Source organism: Danio rerio, chromosome 25 (assembly GCF_052040795.2).
Source record: "Danio rerio strain M-AB ecotype USA chromosome 25, GRCz13ab, whole genome shotgun sequence".
NCBI classification, from domain to species: domain Eukaryota; kingdom Metazoa; phylum Chordata; class Actinopteri; order Cypriniformes; family Danionidae; genus Danio; species Danio rerio.
The window spans coordinates 8,130,187-8,144,012 of NC_141045.1; the positions used below are offsets into that span (position 1 = coordinate 8,130,187).

At 40.8% G+C, this 13,826-nt stretch overlaps 1 protein-coding gene and 1 long non-coding RNA gene across 5 annotated transcripts in view; one reads left to right on the top strand and one right to left on the bottom strand.

The window, feature by feature from the left end:
• Positions 1-13,826, top strand: part of lingo1a (leucine rich repeat and Ig domain containing 1a) — a 187,638-nt gene that overhangs the window by 80,973 nt on the left and 92,839 nt on the right. For all 3 annotated transcript variants that reach the window (XR_015525986.1, XR_015525987.1, XM_087311526.1), the window contains exon 2: positions 11,952-12,091. The gene's annotated coding sequence lies outside the window, so the exon portion shown is untranslated. The remainder of the gene's footprint in view (positions 1-11,951; positions 12,092-13,826) is intronic.
• Positions 1-13,826, bottom strand: part of LOC147837656 (uncharacterized) — a 55,392-nt gene that overhangs the window by 11,496 nt on the left and 30,070 nt on the right. For both annotated transcript variants that reach the window (XR_015526144.1, XR_015526145.1), the window contains exon 3: positions 8,458-8,491. This is a non-coding gene — a long non-coding RNA (uncharacterized LOC147837656). The remainder of the gene's footprint in view (positions 1-8,457; positions 8,492-13,826) is intronic.

The following is a 13,826-nucleotide window of genomic DNA, read 5'->3' on the forward strand; positions in this document are numbered from 1 at the left end:
TTTGCAGGGTGGAAAATAACTGTGTATATATATACACAGTTGAAGTCAGAAATATTAGCCCTCCAGAATATTAGCAACCCTTTTCCTCCAATTTCTGTTTAATGGAAAGAAGTTTTTACAAACTTATTTCTGAACACAATAGTTTTGATATATCATGTCTAATTACTGATTTGTTTTATCTTTGCTATGATGACAGCACATAACATTTTACTAGATGTTTTTCAAGATACAAGCATTCAAATTAAAGTGCAATTCAAAGGCTTAATTAGGGAATTAGGCAAGTCATTGTATAACAGTAGATTCTTCTGCAGACAATCAAAAAATATATTGCTTAAGGGGGCTAATAATATTGACCTTAAAATGGGTTTCAAAATATTTAAACCTGCTTTTATTCTAGCTAAAATAAAACAAATAAGACTTTCTCCAAAAGAAAAAAATATTAGAGGAAATACTGTTAAAATTCCTTGCTCTGTTTAACATAATTTGGGAAACAGTTATTTAAAAAAACTAAATTCTCAGGAGCGCTAATAATTTTGACTTTAACTGATAATCGTTTAGAATAATCGTGATTACAATTATGACCAAAATAATCGGGATTATGATTTTTTCCAAAATCGAGCAGCCCTACAAAATCCCAGGATGTCCTCCGAAAAAGTGTATAATGCTGGTTTATGTTTAAATTATTATTTTAAAATAAATTTTTAAACTATGAAATTCTGCAACTTAGTTTTAGTTAACAAAAAAACAGTCGGCAAATGTTTTATAATGCTTAAAAAAATGTAATTTTATTTAATTATTAAAGTTTAAAAAAAAAAATTTAAAGTGTGACTATGTATTTTCATATTCGATGGAAGTTGAGATGACGAGAAATTCAATTTTATTCAACACAAAAATTCAAGAGAGCCTGTGTGTGCGTGCATGTGTGCATGTGCTATTTGTGGTTCCGCAGTTTTTAAGAAATGTCTTGTTGTTTTTAAAAAATCCGCCAATCAGAATCCACCAGTTTTGAAGCCAGCGAGTGCTTAAAGCGACAGATGACAAAACCACTACTCCAGGGGTGGCCAACCCTGTTCCTGGAGAGCCACCTTCCTGCAGATTTCAGTTGCAACCCATATCAAACACACCTGCCTGTAATTATCACATGGTGTTCAGGTGTGTTTGATATGGGTAGCAACTGAAATCTGCAGGAAGGTGGCTCTCCAGGAACAGGGTTGGCCACCCCTGCACTACTCACTTCCCTGCTAAAAAATCCAGCTTAAACCAGCCTAGGCTGGTTGGCTGGTTTTAGCTGGTCGACAAGGCTGGTTTTAGAGCGGTTTTGTCCACTTCCAGGCTGGTTTCAGGCTGGAAAATGACCAGCTAAATCCAACTAAAACCAGCTTGACCAGTCTGGTTTAAGCTGGACATGGTTCATGTTCATGGTTTTGGCTGGGCTTCCAGCCTGCTAGGCTGGTCAAGCTGGTTTTAGCTGGTTATCTCCCAGTCTAACCAGCTAAGACCAGGCTGAAAATTGCTGGAAACCAGCCTGGAAGTGGCCAAAACCCCTCTAAAACCAGCCTGGTTGACCAGCTAAAACCAGCCAACCAGCCTAGGCTGGTTTAAGCTGGATTTTTTCAACAGGGTTACAATAAACGATGAACAATGTTAAGCGTTGGTGTGAATGTTACAATCCCTGCAGGCACAGGACGTCAACTTGTCAACATATTGACATTGTAACCCAACGTCGTGGGGATGTTAGATTTTGTTTGGAATTGAAAATCAAGTTGACGTCAGAATCCAACGTCAGACCAAAGTCATGTCCAACATCCTACCTAAAATAAACAAAATATAATTACGTCTAATCATGTTACACCTTGACGTTGTGTGGCCGTTACCACTATCAGATGATGGATTTTGGTCACTTTCCATCACAACCTAAAATCAATCAAATATCAACATAATTTGACGTATTGGATGTCAAAATAAAGATTTTAGACGCTGGCTAGACATTAAATTTCGGTCACCTGACATCATGACCTAAATCTAACCTAAGATGTCGTGTGCCTGCTGGGATTATTATTACAATTCTTGATGCTAACACACTATTAAGCTTCAACTTCATCGAATTGAAAAGTAGTCTGTGTATATCTCATGCATACTTTGTCTGGGAAGTAACTAAAACGGAAGTTGTTATTGCAGAAAATCTGGACTTAATTGTCATAATGGAAGGTTATTGTGGCGCGCATGCATGATGACTAACAAGAACTGGAGAGCTCTCATTCGCAGCTCCTCTACAACATCTGATATCCGCTTTAATCGTCTCTGTGCCGACTGATCGGAGAGAGCAAGAATGTTTATGACTTATCTGAGCGTTAGATTAAACTCCTTCCCCATGAGGCTTGGTGTCAAGTTGAGCAATAACTCAAAAGCTCATTAATTAGTCTTCCGTTTGATTGCTTTTCCAATATCCAGAGATCATGCGTCGGCTCTTAGAACGCCACTCCACTTTTTCCACACGGCAAACAAGTAAATTTATGAGTTTGTAATTGCTTCTTTGATCCGATTGCGGGTCACAGGTTCATCTCTGCGGCAGGATATGGAGAACAGGGCATTTTTTGAGCTTGTAAACTTGTAAACAGCTTTGATAGGAATTATTTCTTAACTCCGAGGCTTAATAAAGTGAAAGTCTTTGTTTTGATTTAATCTGTTTCATACTTTTCTTTAAAGGTTCTGTTTGCGCATAAGATTCGTTTTTCTTGATATGATTCTGCGGTTACTAACTCAATGATTTAAATTATCTTCTCAAAGTGAGTCTCCGGTTAATGACTCACTGATTCAGATGATCCAGTGAGAGTGATTCTCTAGTTAATAATTAACTGATTCAAATTATTGGGTCAAAGTGAGTCTCCGGTTAATGACTCACTGATTCAGATGATCCAGTGAGAGTGATTCTCTAGTTAATAATTAACTGATTCAAATTATTGGGTCAAAGTGAGTCTCCGGTTAATGACTCACTGATTCAGATGATCCAGTGAGAGTGATTCTCTAGTTAATAATTCACTGATTCAAATTATTTGGTCAAAGTGAGTCTCTGGTTAATGACTCAGTGAATCAGTTGATCCTGTCAGAGTGATTCTCCAGTTAATGACTCACTAAATCCGAAGATCTGGTCAGAGTGATTCTCCAGTTAATATTCACTGATTCAGATGATCCAGTCTGAGTGATTCTCCAGTTAATATTTCATTAATTCAAATGATCTGATCAGTGTGAGTCTCTAATTAATGACTCAATTAATTGATCCAGCTAAAACCAGCTTGACCAGCCTGGTTTAAGCTGGATATAGCTGGTTTTGGCTGGACTCCCAGCTTGGCTAGGCTGGTCAAGCTGGTTTTAGCTGGTCATCTCCCAGCCTAACCAGCTAAGACCAGGCTGGAAATGGCTGGAAACCAGCCTGGAAGTGGCCAAAACCCCTCTAAAACCAGCCTGGTCAACCAGGTAAAACCAGCCAACCAGCCTAGGCTGGTTTAGGCTGGATTTTTCAGCAGGGTAGCCTATATTTTCACTATGTCACAGTCATTAAATCAGTGTGTCAGTGGCACAATACAGGCTACGTGTATGTGTCAAACATTTTGGTGAATTACATTTGTTTGGGCTGGTTATATATTTGAAATAAAGAGAAAATGTTGACTTTAGCGATGACAAGGCTTCATTTAAACTGCAGAAGATGCCGTCTGACAACGAGGGGGGAAATGCCTCACAGCAGCTGTTTTCCATTCTATTAGATCGCATTTCTTTAAATGATCAGTCCAGGAGATGGTGCTGATGGACAACAGTATTAGTTCAAAGAGGATAAAAGCAGGTAAAATAGATTAAAACTATCGTTTCAAAGCTCTCAAAAAAATGACTGTTTACACGCATCAGCTGCCGACCGGAAGTTCTTCGCATTCTCCTTGCGCATACACGCAAAGCATAATGGGTAATTTTGCGTTCCAAGAAAAAGGTCTATAGAAAAAACAAACGTTTAATCCAAGATGGCCGACTTGAAAATGGCCACCATGGTCACCACCCATCTTGAAAAGTTTGTCCCCTCACATATACTAATATGCCACAAACCGGACGTTAATATTACCAATGATTCTTATTTTATTAAGGTGTATCCATATAAATGGCCCACCCTGTAGATAACATCGCTATTAAGTATGCCTTGTGATAATAAATAAATTACTAAAACAGTAAAATTTTCCAGTTTTTCTTATTAAATCACAGTGGACGACGTAATAAAATCTCCGCGATTTGTAAACAAGTCTCATAAATCTTGCACATTCAGAGCTATTAAAAATACCCAAAGTGCAGTGCGGTAATCCAGGCTTTGATTGAGGTGTAGATGGAGCCGCAGCGGGGCGTTTGCTCTGGAAGTGAAGGGTGACGATGGTCTCTCAGCTGGGGGTCCCACGTTTGTTTCATACCCCGCGGTTGCACCTCATGACCAATCAGAGATGGGAAAACTCGAATTGTGTGGCCGAGAGGAGACAAAGGGACCCTCCCAGCGGAGCCAATCAGTGACAGCTGCGCACAGCAGAGCCAATCAGACGCGAGTGTTATGAGTTATAATGCTGCGGCTCTCATTTAAAACCGAGTTAAAACCCTGAGAAACAGTCACAGAAGCTGCAGCCGTGTGAGGATTCCTGCGCTTTATTATATATAAAATGTGGATGTGTTAATAAAGAGTTGATGCTGAATTATTTCTTGTGGGATTTTGATATGAGCGCTGTTTCAAGAACAACAAGGAAAGGAGGTTTCTTAGTTACTCTGATGGGTTTTTAATGTGTTGCTGTGTGCAGTTGCATTTGTGACTATAGACATTCTGCTCTCTTGATGCGTCGTGAGACTTTTCTTCAAAGCAAATCAATGGGAATTTTATTGTTTTTATGAAAATGTATTATCTAAATGAGGTATCATTGAAATGAACTACAATCTGTTTTAATTTGGATGCTTGTTTTTTGTTATATTAGCCCATTTTGATAATTTTTATCTTCATAATTATATATATATAAATATAGAGAGAGAGAGAGAGAGAGAGAGAGAGAGAGAGAGAGAGAGAGAGAGAGAGAGAGAGAGAGAGAGAGAGAGAGAGAGAGAGAGAGAGAGAGAGAGAGAGAGAGAGAGAGAGAGAGAGAGAGAGAGAGAGAGAGAGAGAGAGAGAGAGGCAAGGCAGTGGCGCAGTAGGTAGTGCTGTCGCCTCACAGCAAGAAGGTCGCTTGTTCGAACCTCGGCTCAGTTGGCGTTTCTGTGTGGAGTTTGCATTATCTCCCTGCCTTTGCGTGGGTTTCCTCCGGGTGCTCCAGTTTCCCCCACAGTCCAAAGACATGTGGTACAGGTGAATTGGGTAGGCTAAAGTGTCTGTAGTGTATGAGTGTGTGTGTGAATGTGTGTGTGGATGTTTCCCAGAGATGGGTTGTGGCTAGAAGGGCATCCGCTGTGTAAAAACTTGCTGGATAAGTTGGTGGTTCATTCCGCTGTGGCGACCCTGGATTAATAAAGGGACTAAGCTGACAAGAAAATGAGTATATATATATATATATATATATATATATATATATATATATATATATACTCATTTTCTTGTCAGCTTAGTCCCTTTATTAATCCGGGGTTGCCACAGCGGAATGAACCACCAACTTATCTGGGTGATAAATAAAATATATATATTGGTGTCGGGCCGTTATTGGCGTTAACACGAGACTCTTATCACGCAATAAAAAATATCGCTGTTAATATATTCTCAAAGTTGAGTTGGGAGCTAAGTCTATTCTATGCAAGTTATAGTGACTTTCACCTTGATATTTTAGCGCGGATGTATACCTGACCAGTGAGCCGTCTGACAAAAAAATTGCCCCTCTGAATCAAATCAGCAGGATGCCCCTCTGGATCTTTCACTTACTTCGAAGACACCACTGACTACGCTTACATGGACATCTGTAGTCTGGTTGTTTGCTATAATAGACAATAATTTTATTAAAATGTTTAGGTGAAGTGCTTTCATGTAAGAGTTTACTGTAATTTTGGCTGACTTCTAACTGCAGTTCGGAAGTTTGACATTCACTCATGAACATTTTATTCATGCCCCGTGACAAACTAGGGTATTAGACGCAAATAAGGAGTAAGGACTGGTCAGAGTGTTATGGAATTTACTAACGCATGCCAAATGGAAAATAAAAACTTCAGCATATCTGTGTGTGGGGCCCTTTACTGATAGCCAAGTGTGTGGATCGTGTTGGAAAATATGGTGAAAAGTACTACATAACTGTAATAGTTTAATTGCGGTGTTTACTTCAATAATGCCACTAATATCTACATACTCCACATGTCTTAATTCCATTTCTGTTTAGTTCAGTTATGACTTTAGCCGGATTAAGGTGATCAAAAATCGCTGTTTTCGAGCTTATGTAGGCCTACAGTTCAAAATTCATGTTTAACTGAATAAACAGTTAGTAAACACAAGTACATCTTATTGAACATCATTTATTTTCATCCCCAATTATCATAGTGGAACAGTTTCTCCAGCAGTTTGTGATGCATTTTGGAAACAGGAGATGAGCCCCTGGTCTAATGCGCCACCTGGCTTGAGAAACCCGTTCTCAAAGACTTACTTTTAGTCATTATTTGGGTAGCACACATATTCTGAATGCCTTTTGCAGAATTCAAATGAGCCATTTTAATCTAGATTACTTAGATTAAAGAGAAGATTTTCTCAACACATTTCTAAATATAATAGTTTCAATGACTCATTTCTATCAACTGATTTCTTTTATCTTTTTCATGATGGCAGTAAATAATATTTTACTTGATATGGGGGGGGGTTAAGGGGATGGGGTGTTATCGCGGATAAAAGTGAGTATGGGGGAGGCGGCTGACTAGGTCGCCTGTACGGACCTGCTGGCCCTGCCTGCTACTGTAAAACACTTTTACAGGTAACCTACTGTAAAGAGGGACTAACCTGTTACCTGCTGGCAACAGCGCTGCCAGTAAAACCCACTAAAATGCAAAAAATAATCTAACAGTGTATACAGTTCAGAAAAACAAATAAAGTAAATAAACTTTCCATGTCCTATTCATTCGAATATAGCTAAAACTGAATCCCACGGGATACAACTTTTTTTACACTCAAAAATACTAGAAAGGGCTTCAAATAATCATGTTCATTTATTGTTTAGATTTTAAATGGTGTAAAATTTGCCATTTTTATTTAGCTAAACTTAACATACTATAAGGAAAAATAATAAAATAATGAAAAAACGTATCTAATATACGTTATCTAATATCTAATCATATACCGGCCACTTTATTAGGTACACCTGTCTTAACTGCTTGTTAATACGATTTTTTTTTTATCAGTCAATCACATGGCAGCAACTCAATGCATTTAGGCATGTAGACATGATCAAGAGCATCTACTGCTGTGCAAACCAAGCATCAGAATGAAGAAAAAAGGTGATTTAAGTGACTTTGAATGTGGCATGGTTGTTGGTGCCAAACGGGCTGGTCTGAGTATTTCAGAACCTGCGAATCTACTGGGATTTCCAAGCACAACCATCTCTAGGGTTTTAATTGTCTGAAAAAGAGAAAAAAATCCAGTGAGCGGCAGTTCTGTCGGCTTGATGCTCTCATGTCAATTTGGACCAAAATCTCTGAGGAATATTTCCAGTACCTTGTTGAATCTATGCCACAAAGGATTAAGGGAGTTCTGAAGGCTATAGGGGGTCCAACCTGGTACTAGTAAGGTGTACCTAATAAAGTGGCCGGTGAGTTTATAACTAAATAAAAGAAGATACTCACGTTTCATGTTGTTATAATATATAATTCATTGTTATAATCATCCTAATTGTCACTCGGTTGATTTTCCATGACAATGAACAATTTTCCCCCGGTTATTTTCATTTTTTACACCAGGTTCGTGAATTTTGTTACCAGGGAGACAACCAGAGCTTGAGATTAAATATGTGGCATGTGATGTGTGAAGAAAACAAATTAAATAGATGGCAATTATCACTCGTGAACAATGTTTATTGTGTGTCCTTTCAAATTAAGCTGTTACGTCGTCCGAAATGTGTGAAAATGTTTATGTATTTATAAGGTTAGCTGTGAAAGGGCTTCCACAGGACACAGAAATCTGCCGTATTGTTTAAGAAACATTCAAATGCATTTGTGGTGAATTTGTGGTCTACATTTATATGTTCTACATTTGGTGGTTATTGCATGACTTTAAACACACTTTACACACACACACTCCTTTACTTTTCTTTTGCAAGAATTGTTAAGTTAATCTTAGGGTTAGGGTTAGGTAAATGAATACATGACACAGTTTTCATCTAAATCGTAAAACTTATACATAGATTTATACATTCTTTTTCATGAAAATTACAATTTGTGGCATTAAAGGCATACTGTAGTTCACCCCAAAAATGGAAACATACTCACTTTACTCAGCAACAGGAGGTTCCAAATCTTTTTTCTGTTGAACACAAAAGAAGATATTTTGAAGAATGCTGAAAACTGTAATAGTTCAATTAAGGTGTTTGCATGTCTGTACTGCACTTCAATAATGCGACTAAAATTGGCATACTGCACATATCGTAACTCGATTTCTCTTTAGTTCGATTATGAGCTTAATCTGATTAAATTAATCAAAAATCTCTGTTTACATGGTAGACTCTTAATCAGAGTATTGCAGCCCCCTCCAACTTCCATGTAATGTGGGATTGTGAGGGTGCAGGTGAGATGTCATTTTTTGAGAGACGCTCAAACACATCACGTGTGCTGCGTATGCAACGTCGGCAACACTTTACAATAAGGTTCATTAGTTAATGCATTTACTAACATGAACTTATCATGAACAACACTTGAACAGCATTAATTAATCATAATTGAACATTTACTAATGCATTATTAACATCCAAGGCCATGCTTGTTAACATTAGTTAATGCACCATGAGTTAACATGAACTAACAATGAACAACTGTGTTTTCATTAAATAACGTTTACTAACATGAATAAATACGGTAGTAAATGTATTGTTCATTGTTTGTTAATGTTAGTAAATGCATTAGTTAACATTAGCTAAAGAACCTTATTGTAAAGTGTGACCACAACGTCTATAAGTCACATAGAACTAATTGCAAACTGAAATAAATCTAAATAGATTTTATGGTTGGAAATTGGATGTTTTTTGAGATTATTTATGTGTTGGTGATTATTTTGAGTTTAAATGAATAATTAAGCAAGATTGCAAAAATGTTTGACTTTTTGTTGATTTTGCATTGGATTCAGCGATCACAAAATCACGAAAAACTTGGGGCTCTGATTTAAAGGTCTTAGGGGCCAATCACATTTAACGTATCATGTGCACGCAAGTTCGTTGTTTCCAATAGAGGCCATTGAAAACATTTCAACTTTCCAGAATGTCACAAGCCCACCGCGAGTCACATGACAAGAACTGACCAGTCAGCTTCATACTTTGTATGGAATACACACAATTCGGTAGACATATTACGCCAGACGAAGACAGAACACCCAAACACTGCTGTGCTTTTTTTTCATCCATAAATAAACCTTGTATCAGAGCAGCAATGTTTTGACAGTTCGTCATCCTCGGTTGATGATAGATTCATAAATCCACTCAACAATCCATCCATCCACCCATCATTCCATTCACACACCCAACCAACCATCCACCAACCCATCATTCCATTCACCCAACCAACTATCCATTCACCAAACAGTCCATTGACCCACACACCCACCCAACCAACTAAACATCCATCCATCCGTCTACCAATCATTCCATCCATCCAGCCATCGTTCCATTCACCCACCAAACCAACCATCCATTCACCAAACATTCCATTGACCTACACACCCACCCAACCAACCAAACATCCATCCATCCATCTACCAATCATTCCATTCATCCACCCAACCACCTGCTCATCCATCTATAATTCCATTCACCCACCCAACCAACCAAACATCCATCCATCCGTCTACCCATCATTCCATCCATCCACCCAACCACCCACCCATCCAGCCATCATTCCATTCACCCACCCAACCAACCATCCATTCACCAATCATTTCATTGACCCACACACCCACCAAACCCTGCATCCATCCACACAACCACCTACCCATCCAGCCATCATTCCATTTACCTACACACCCACCCACCCAGCCATCCATCCATCTACCAATCATTCCATTGATCCACCCAACCACCTACTCATCCAGGCATCACTCCATTCACCTACGTTCCCACCCACCCAACCATCCATCCATCCATCTACCAATCATTCCATTCATCCACCCAACCACCCGATCATCCATCCATAATTCCATTCACCCACCCAACCATCCATCCATCCATCCATCTACCAATCATTCCATTCATCCACCCAACCACCCGCTCATCCATCCATAATTCCATTCACCCACCCAACCAACCATCCATCCATCCATCCATCCATCTATCCATCCATCCGTCTACCAATCATTCCATCCATCCACGCAACCACCCACCCATCTATCCATCCATCCGTCTACCAATCATTCCATCCATCCACGTAACCACCCACCCATCCAGCCATCATCCCATTCACCCACCAAACCAACCATCCATTCATCAATCATTTCATTGACCCACACACCCACCAAACCCTGCATCCATTCACACAACCACCCACCCATCCAGCCATCATTCCATTCACCTACACACCCACCCACCCAGCCATCCATCCATCCATCCACCCATCCATCTATCCATCCATCAACCAATCATTCCATTGATCCACCCAACCACCCACTCAACCAGCCATCATTCCATTCACCCACCAAACCAACCATCCATTCACCAATTATTCCATTGACCCACAAACCCACCCAACCCTCCATCTATCCACACAACCACCCACCCATCCAGTCATCATTCCATTCACCCACTCAACCATCCATCCATCCATCTACCAATCATTCCATTCATCCACCCAACCACCCGCTCATCCATCCATAATTCCATTCACCCACCCAACCAACCATCCATCCATCCATCCATCCATCTATCCATCCATCCGTCTACCAATCATTCCATCCATCCACGCAACCACCCACCCATCCAGCCATCATCCCATTCACCCACCAAACCAACCATCCATTCATCAATCATTTCATTGACCCACACACCCACCCACCCAGCCATCCATCCATCCATCCATCCATCAACCAATCATTCCATTGATCCAACCAACCACCCACTCATCCAGCCATCATTCCATTTACCCACCAAACCAACCATCCATTCACCAATTATTCCATTGACCCACACACCCACCCAACCCTCCATCTATCCACACAACCACCCACCCATCCAGTCATCATTCTGTTCACCTACCCAACCAACCAACCATCCATCCATCCATCCATCCATCCATCTACCAATCATTCCATTGATCCACCCAACCACCCACTCATCCTGCCATCATTCCATTCACCCACCAAACCAACCATCCATTCACCAATTATTACATTGACCCACACACCCACCCAACCCTCCATCTATCCACACAACCACCCACCCATCCAGTCATCATTCCGTTCACCTACCCAACCAACCAACCAACCAACCAACCAACCAACCATCCATCCATCCATCCATCCATCCATCCATCCATCCATCCATCCATCTACCAATCATTCCATTGATCCACCCAACCACCCACTCATCCAGCCATCATTCCATTCACCCACCCAACCAACCATCCATCCAGCCATCATTGCATTCACCCACCCAACCAACCAACTGATGGCTTTTAGACACGATATGTGAACGGCTTCTTACATTTCTTAATATTGTCTGATACAGTCCACTCAAGTGCTAAGAACATACTGAAACCTTCTCTTCTGCTTTGTTTTGTGATTGTAGTGTGATCCGTCAAGGGATTTTGCACTGAGGAGACATCGGGACAGGGGAATGTGGACGCGGGAGAGAACGGGTCTCCATCTCCTGCACGATTCCCAGTGAACCAGCCTCCGTCCTAAAGAGCAGAGAAGCGTTTACTGGCCGTGAGTACAACTCAGTCTCTCCCACAGAGCCAGTGATTTGTGTTTCTGTGATGTTATGTAAGCGCTGGCATGGTATTTTTCCCTCAGTATACCGCCGTCTCCTGCAGCTACACTTTAAATCATATTAAAGCCAATGTGCCAGAAAAGAAATAGAGTTGATTTCTGAATAAAAGAGGTGCCGCGTTGACAGTCTGTGAGTGTGGTGAGGGATGTCAGCGTATTTGACAGACAGCAAGAGTTTACGGGGGTTCATCTGAATCGTTTAGGGCCACCAGGAGACGTCCAGATCTGTCCTCACTCATAAACCCAGACTGAGAAGAACAAACACACACATTCGCATACATCAGCCTCAGACGACACGTTCACACACCATCCACAGCTCGTTCACGCATCGCCCGCCGGGCTCTAATCTGACTGGCTGGCTTTATGTAATTCAGGGTGCACAGGGTTTCAGCGGTGTGTCCTGTTTATAAAGCTGCTACTCTGAGAGTTTCTGATAAACAACTGGTTCTACATCACAAAATGGTGTTGTTTTTCATATATAAATATAGCGACATAACACAGTAACAATAGCTTTTTTTGTACACATTCTATCCATCCATCATTTCCATCTATTTTTCGAACTATAATTCTAACTTACTAACATACATCCATCGATCTATCGGCTTAAGCATGCACTCAACTATATATTCACTAATCTATATCGTCCATCCACACATGCATTCTAACCATCGTTCTAACACGCATCCATCCATTCACTAGTCTAACTAACATTCATCCACCCATCTGTCCATTCATAAATCCATTTAACATTTCACCCATCCACCCATCATTCCATTCACCCACCCATCATTCCATTCACCCACCCATCATTCCATTTACCCCATCAAACACCCACCCATCCAGCATTATTCCATTCCCCCACCCATCCAACCAACCAACTATTCCTCCATCCATCAATCTACCAATCATTCCATTCATCCACACAACCACCCACCCATACAGCCATCATTCCATTCACCCAACCAACCAACCATTCATCTATTTATCCATCTACCAATCATTATTTTCATCCACCAACCACCAAGCCATCCAGCCATCATTCCATTTACCAACCCAATCATCTCTATCCATCCATCTAACAATCATTCCAGCCATCCACCCAACCACCCACCCACAAACCCATCCAGGCATCCATCTAGCCAATTATCCATCCACCCATCCATTCAGCCATCATTCCATTCACCCATCCAACCAACCAACCATCCATCCATCCATCCATCTACCAATTATCCCCCCCCCCACCCAACCATCCACCTATACAGTCATCATTCCATTCACCCACCCATGCACCCAACCAACCAACATTACATCCATTCAACCAATCTGCCACCCATCCAGCCATCATTCCATTCACCCAACTAACCAACCAATCAACCAACTATCCAACTATCCATCCTTCCATCTATCTCTCCATCTACCAGTGATTCTATTCACCCACCCTTCCATCCATCCACCCACCAAACCAACCATTCACCCTCCGATCATTCCACTAAACCACCCATCCAAACACTTGTCAATCCATCCATCCATCCATCCATCCATTTATCCATTCACCAACCCAACCAACCAACCACCCATCCACCCATCTACCAATCATTCCAGCCAGCCATCTTCCCAACCAACCAACCCACCCATCATTCCATTCACCCACCCATTCTGTTCACCCATTCAC